This window comes from Sorex fumeus, unplaced genomic scaffold (assembly GCF_029834395.1).
Source record: "Sorex fumeus unplaced genomic scaffold, SorFum_2.1 ptg000098l, whole genome shotgun sequence".
NCBI classification, from domain to species: domain Eukaryota; kingdom Metazoa; phylum Chordata; class Mammalia; order Eulipotyphla; family Soricidae; genus Sorex; species Sorex fumeus.
In genome coordinates, this window is record NW_026606155.1 from 51,915,943 (window position 1) to 51,924,164 (window position 8,222).

The 8,222-nt window shown below is 34.3% G+C and overlaps 1 non-coding gene across 1 annotated transcript; it reads right to left on the minus strand.

Annotated features, from left to right (window-relative positions):
- Positions 1-325: 325 nt before the first annotated feature.
- LOC130042301 (U2 spliceosomal RNA) lies at positions 326-511 on the minus strand. The gene has a single exon (XR_008795221.1). It is a non-coding gene; the product is annotated as a U2 spliceosomal RNA (small nuclear RNA).
- Positions 512-8,222: the final 7,711 nt, after the last annotated feature.

Consider the following 8,222-nt stretch of genomic DNA (forward strand, 5'->3'; position numbering starts at 1 on the left):
TCCATTGTGAGACTTGTTGTTACTGTGTTTGGCATATCGAATATGTCACGTGTAGCTTGCCAGGCTTTGCTGTGTGGGTGAGATACTCTCGGTAGCTTGCCGAGCTCTCCAAGACGGGCGGAGGAATCGAACCCAGGTCAGCCATGTCAGCCATTTTATTTTATATTAAAATAACACTGTCAAACACTGTCCTCTCGTTGTTCATTGATTTGCTTGCGGGTGCCCAGTAACATCTGCATTTTGAGACTTGTTGTTACTGTGTTTGGCGTATCAAATACATCACGGGTAGCTTGCCAGGCTTTGCCATACAGGCGAGATACTCTTGGTAGCTTGCCGAGCTCTCCGAGAGGAGTGGAGGAATCGAACCCGGCTCAGCCGAGCTGGCTGCCCACAAGGCAAATGCCCTACCGCTGTGCTATCGTTCCAGCCCTATGTTATATTAAAATAATTTTTATTAAACTGATAAGAACAGATACTGTACTTGATCTTAGCCAAAAAGCCGAGAAGCAATAGCACAGTGGGTAAGGCAAGCTACCCGTGACATGTTCGATATGCCAAACACAGTAACAAGTGTCACAATGGAGATGTTACTGGGTCCGCTCGAGAAAATCGATGAACAACGGGAGGACAGTGACAGTGACAGTGACAATTTTTTATTAATAGTAATATAAAATCTATAGAGAGGGATTTGCCTTTTTAAGATATTTTTAAATTATTTATTAATATGTTATGCTTTCTTCAAATGTATAAATGTTTTACTTAATGCATTTCTCTAAACTGTCATCAAATTTTTTTAAATTATTTATAAGTATGTTAAAATGTTTCCAGTCATTGAATATTATATTTTCTACTGGTTAGAAGTAACAGCCAAGTGGTATTTGCCATCTATTTTCTTCTTTACTACTGAATAAAATGTCACACCAAATAATGCAATGATATATATGGTTTAGAAGGGACAAAGAAAGCAGAAGCTAATTTCCAATTACTTGTAATTCAGCTAACTAGAAAAGTTATGGGAAAGTAAGCTTTTTCTGCAGCAATAATTTAATGTGCTTTCTCTATTTCTTGATCCTAGTCAACTGGTTCACATCTCCTGTTCCAGTGTCTTTTTACCTGTTTTGAGTGTTTTTGACACTGTTCTGAAAATTCCAGGAGATTCAGTCTTCTTACTGATGGTTATCTTGATGCAGACAGCTATTTTCAGTGGACAGAATGTAATTTTATTAACATTATTCACAGTAAAAGACTTCAGATGTGTTAGCATCAATGTCAGTGAGGGAAGATGTTTTTGAACATTGATCTAGAATTCACAAAAATTTTCTCTAAGCATTTACTTTCCATAATAAATAAATGTTATATTGCTAAATACCCAGGTTAATTGTTCTTCTACACTATAAATGTATAAATGTATTCAGAATTTTCTATTAGAAGTAGTTTCAGGACATAGCAGTTAGTCTAATTTTTATTATCACTTCCCTTTTGCTAACTTTGGTAACTTTTGGTTCTGTTTCTTACTTCCTTTTCTAGTCTCTCAATATAAGGATAGTTTATTTGAAACATTTCTTATTTATTAAGTTGGGCTTACAGAAATGTTGGAATGCTCAGTTGAGGTACCGCTGGGATTCGAACCCAGTATATCCTCTTTAAGAGATGGGTGCTTTAACCAATTAAACTCTAGTGATAGAACAGTGGATAGGGCATTTGCCTTGCGTGCAGCTGACCTGGGTTTGATTCTTCTGTCCCTCTCGGAGAGTCTGGCAAGCTACCAAGAGTATCCCACCCGCACAGCGGAGCCTGGCAAGCTATCCATAGCATATTTGATATGCCAAAAACAGTAAGCAAGTCTCACAATGGACATGTTACTGGTGGCTGCTGGAGCAAATCAATGAACATAGGGAGGACAACGCTATAGTAATGCACTTCCTTCTTAGTGATGCTAGTGCTATATCCAATGGAATCTGCCTAATCTCTTATTTAGCTGCTCTGCCTACACAGATTTATTTTTATTTATTATTTGATTTCTCCATCAGCCAAAGGGGTATTCAGAAGCATGTTATATAGTTTCCACATATTTGGAAATTTTACTATTTTCTTTTTGTTGTTTATTCCAGTTTGAGTATTGTGTGACTGCAAAACACATTTGATATTTTCATCTTTACATATTTATTAATATAAATAAATTATATATCTTAAAATTATTATAACAATATCATATTTGAATTAAACTATTTAATCTATTAAACTAAAAGTCAGAGAAACAATCAAAGTAACAAAGGCAATGGGATCCTAGAAATCTGTATCACCAGATGACAATGCAGTCACTAGTAAAAGCTTATAACATTTGAGATGAGGCCCCTGTTTCAGGTTAGACTTCCAATCTGGCAAGAGTTATTTTTTTTTCATTAACTGATATAAAAGAAATGAGGAAACCAAGTGATCTGAGAGTAGATTATTCTATTTTGGATATTGTGTGGACATCTTAGATATTTTATTTACTAGGAAGGACAGAAGAGGCTTCAGAAGGCAGATTATTAAGCCTTATTAAGTACTCTCAAATATTTCTTTGAATTTGAGGTAAGACATAAGAGATTTAAAAAGTAAGATTCAGGAGAAAAGCCAGTTAGATATTAGAATATTCAGTGATAATATTCTAATAATGAAAAGATAAATCTGATTCACAGGATTGTGAAGATAGAATTAAATATGATTAAATTATGATATACTAAATTTTGAAAGCTTTTCTTTTTTGTGATAAAGTTTCTTTATTGTGATAAAACATGAATTACCATAAAATTTTTGTCATCTTATTTTTAATATGTGTGAAAATAGCATCTGAAGATGAAAAAGATGAGTCTTTTTAGTATTTCCCACTAATGTATTTTTTTGAAAATTTATTTATTTATTTATTGAATCACTGTGGGAAAAGTTACAAAGCTTTCAGGTTTAAGTCTCGGTCATGTAATCATCAAACACATTTCCCTTCACCAGTACTTATTTTTCACCACAAAAACCCCAATATACCCCCCCTGTCAACCCCTCCAAAAGCCTGTGAGGAAGATGAATTCTAGTTAACACTCAATCTACTTTGATTAGATTCATTGTTTCGACAAAAGATGCACCATTATTATTTAGAGTTTACACCCCAAATTCAGACCAGCTGAAAAGGCATTGTGAAATAATTTGTTTTCTACAGCTGGTTACAAGAACCAAATGATGTTGCGGCCATGTGATTTTGAATTTCTGATATTTTACTTATTAAGCCTGGAAGTATTTCTGCCGAGAGTCAGATAATTATAAGATTGGTTCCTGTGGCTCTAGAGCCATGGCCATGCTGAGAGCCTCTCGTGGGGGGCAACTCGTGACCTCGCTAGGCCATGAAGGATGAGCCGGGAATGCCCCCTTTCCCATGAGGTTTCAGTCGCCAGGGCACAACCGGCTCATACCTGGTTTTCCAAAAAGCTCTGAAGCGGCTGCCGTCTTGCTGTCCAAAGAGAAAAAGCGAAAGCTTTTCAATAAAGTTTTCTCTTCCTTTTTATATAACAATTAAACACTTTATTTAATTTAAACATTTTATCTAATTTATTTAATTAACACCTTTTATATAACAATTAAACACTTTAACACTGCATTTACTTTGAGAATTAATAGAATTGTTTTTGAATTTTTTTTTACTTTTAATTGTTAGTATTTTAGGTAAATTTAATTAAATATAAAGAGAAGAACACAATAAATTCAGGGTTTAAAAATATGAGAATTATAGACAACATGGTGATTTTTTTCAACTAAGTATATATAAAATCTATAAGCTTTTGTTTAATGTAAATAGGAATACATGATTGTCCATATTATCATGTGTATCTTGGAGATTTGAAAAATATATGATTAAATAATTGCCTAAGTGATGTTATTCTCTACATTCCTCATTAAGAATAAATTTCCGGCCGGAGTAATAGTACAGCAAGTAGAGCATTTGCCTTGCACGCAGCCAACCTGAGTTCTATTCCCAGTATCCCATATGGTCCCCCAAGCACTGCCAAGAGTAATTCCTGAGTACAGAGCCAGGAGTAAACCCTGAGCATCGCTGGGTGTGACCCAAAATAGCAAGAAAAAAAAGAAAAAAAGAATAAATTTCCCACTGAAATAAAGATAGCAACAAAAGGCTTATCAAAAGTTTTCTTGTGTTAAGGATTGCAACAGCTAAAGAAAAAACGCTACAGAAAAAAAATTGTTAATCACAGTTATAATATATGTGTTTAGAATAAACATACAATATTTCTAAGATACTATTACGATTGTACCAAATATAAAGGTGTCAGTGTAAGGTAGGTAGTGTCATTATTTGTAGTTTTAAATAAATATTACTTGAATATAGAAGTAAATACATATCACTGATCACTGTTTCAAACATAGTAGGATTTATCTGAATGAATAGGAATTGTCTTATTTTATTTTTTTTTAACACAAAATAAGATGTGTTCAGGGCTTATTACTGGTTCTGAAATCAGACATCATCCGTGGTAATGTTTGGAGGACTGCTTATATTGTTGGGGATTGAATCTGGGATCTGCTGACTAGAGAATAATGCATTCATCTTTGTATTATCTCTTCAAACTCATGCTGCTTTTTTTAAAAAAATGAATAATAGGATTCACAGTTTTATTTTTATTTTATTTTATTTGCTTTTTGGGCGGGCTGGAGTGATAGCACAGTGGGTAGGGCATTTGCCTTGCACATGGCCGACCTGGGTTCAATTCTTCCATTCCTCTTGGAGAGTCTGGCAAGCTACCGAGAGTATCTCGCCTACATGGCAGAGCCTGGCAAGCTCCTTGTGGCCTATTCCATATGCTAAAAACAGTTACAAGTTTAACAATGGAGACATTACTGGCCTGTTTGAGCAAATTGATGAATGGGAGGACAGTGTTACCATGCTTTTTGGGTCACATCTAGCAATGCTCAGGGATTACTCCTGGCGCTGTACTCAAGAGTTACTCTTAGCGGTGCTTGGGGGACCAATATATGGGATATCAGGGATTGAACCCAGGTCAGCTGTGTGCAAGGCAAATGCCCTACCCACTGTGGTATCACTCCAGCCCCTCACATTTTTTAATTTTAATTTTTAATTTAAATTTTAAGTAAGGAAAATCACAGAAAAAGCATCCAAGTAAATGCTGGTGAGAGGCAACAGACAAGTTTTCTAGTAAAAGTTAGTTATTTAATTTCAACTTCACCTGTGGTTTCAAGTAATGAATGATGTCTCAGGACATAGAAAATACTTTTAGAGAACCAGCTCTCAAAAAAGAGGCAACTTGAAAGATGTGATCAGCTATAAAAAGGCCATAAAAAGAGAAACAACATGAATCTTACCTACAGAGAATATACTAAGACCACAAGATTTTGTTCCCTCCTAAAGCAAATACTTTCAGAAGGATTTATACATTAGCTGTCAGTCTAAAATAGTAAAAGTCAGCAATTATTTATCTACCTATGAACAGAGGTCACTGAAGAAATATAAGTGAAAATTTGCTTCTCTTTCTTCCATTTCTTCTGCACATATTTAACACATTTGGTTTATATCTTAAGAAAATATGTTATATATATAAAAAAACAGGTTGAAAAAAAGGAATATTCAATAAAAGTGAAACAAATCACCATAAAATAAACTATTTTAGTAGTATGAAAGCAAGCACAAGGAATATCAGATTCTACACCAAAGATAAGTGTGCTAAAGAAACGAGAAAAAAAACAACAAACACTTATTTCAGCATAGGAGTTTTTTGAACTCATAAGCTGGAGAAATGGTACTGTGGGTAAGGTACTAGGCTTGCACAGGACCTACCCAATTTTGACCCCCAGGAACGCTAATGATCTCTTGAACTTGTCAGCAGTTTAGAGCACAGATCCAAGAGCAATCTGAGCACAACCAGATGTGATCCAAAATCAAAAATTAGAACAAAACAAACAAAAAAGGAAACTTCTAATTGTGTGACAATTTTAAAAAGTATAAATTTAATTTGAAATAACAAATACTTTAAAGAATTTAAAAGATCAAAGCAAGACAATACTAACCCAAAGAAAGCTTTTTTAGCAAAAAATATGTAAAAGTATATTTCAGAACAAAGCAAATTGAGTGATGAAGTTGCATGTAACATCAATGATATCATTGAAATTTCAAAAACGTATGATTTTGGTATTTACATAAGGGAAGAAGTTGGTGAAGTGTGTTAGCCCCAGGTTCTATTTGGTAAGATGATTCCTTTGGTTGCCTTTTTCTTTCTACTAACATATCCTCTATCAAATCCACAATTGTGGTCATAGAATAAAAATTCTCTTTGTTAATAACTGATAGAGGATATGTTAGTAGAAAGAAAAAGACAAACAAAGGAATCATCTTACCAAGATAGAACCTGGTGCTAAAACACTTCACCAACTTCTTCCCTTATGTAAATACCAAAATCATACCCTGGTGTAGAAATTTGACATATTAAGCAAATATTTCATAGGGTTGTTCTCCATCAACTACCTATTATAGTTCTGTTATGCAAGAGCAGAAACTCTCCTTGGCCTAGTGTTAATTTCTATTTCCACTGAGAGTCAATGAACCTTGGAGTTTATAATAATATAGTACAAATCAATAAAATATCAAAATCAAGTGGGGTATATAGAAGAAATTAGATTTAACATTTTGAAACCAATGACTAAAACCATAGTAGCACTGTAGCACTGTCCTCTCCTTGTTCATCAATTTGCTCGAGTGGGCACTAGTAACGTCTCCGTTGTGAGACTTGTTACTGTTTTTGGCATATTGAATACGTCACAGGGAGCTTGCAAGGTTTTGCCATGTGGACTGGATACTCTTGGTAGCTTGCCAGGCTCTCCAAGAGGGGCAGAGGAATTGAACCCTGGTCGACCACGTGCAAGGCAAACGCCCTACCCACTGTGCTATCACTCCAGCCCATAATAATAGACTAAAAAATAAAATTGCATGATCATTTCTATTCATTTAAAAAGCAGGGTACAAATTCAAACATCCATTCTTAATAAGTTTCACTAAAGTAATAATAGCAGACTGAGTCCCCAATATGATGGAAAGCATTTTCACAAAGCTTCAAGATTATGCATAATAAGAGTAGGAGATTGTTTTCTCAAAATTTGTTTAAGGTATGCAATTATTTTCATAAAATAAACTGAAATCTAAGAGATTATGTATATCTGTTTTGATATGAGTTGTGCATATGTGGGTGGTGTGGTTTGTGTGTATGTCTTTTTATATACAAAAGTCTGGTGATTTCTCTGGAAAAATTAAGTTTATATTTGCTTCTAGGTAAGAAGGCATCTTGGACAAAATGTAGCAAAATGTACTCATTTTCCCTCTATTCTCTGTTATCCTTCTTATTAGCAGTTTTTAGAAACTATTGAAGTGGGCACATACAAATTTTATAATAATAAATAACAGTGAAATCAGAAAGCAAAAAAAATTGTCCACACATAAGCTATGCTCTAATTCCCATGTGATCATCCAAATTTTGCCCTTTTAACATTATCATTATAAAACATAAAAATCTATACCATTCTTTTGGTAAACACTAATCTCAGTGGAAATCAGTTTTTTCCAATTGGCTAATTAGAAATATGTTCTAACTTTGAAGTCCTTTCTAGAATGCTGCTTCCTACCAGGAAGACTGAATTGCCTGACCTTAATTTTCCATGTGACTTTTGGAAATTGATCTGGATGGGCATTGGACTGAACCTAATTAATCCTCTAAGTCTATTTTGTAAAATTACAAGTCAGAATGAAACCAAAGAAAATCTTGAAAAGAATACATTTTTTCTTTTTGTTTGATGTCTCTAAGCTGTTTTAACACCCAAATTTATAAATCTAATCAGTAGTAAAAATTATCACTGCCCAAGATGGATTGACAAAACATGTAAGAATCCAAAACTCTTGGCCATGGATGCGTTTCAAGTGGCAAACTTAGGCATACCTAGGTCTGATTTCAGGTATCATGTGCCCCAGAATGTAACACTTCTATTCCACAGAATAAACAATGGCAATGGAATGAAATACAAATTCTCACACATTTTTGGAAAAAATAGCTCCATTTAAAAATTTCTTTAATTGTATCATTATCTTTTGAATATCGGTCATGCCCAAGGTCTGTTATTGAACCAGATACACACTTACCTACTGAATCAAAAACAGTACTGAACCAGGATACAGCTGC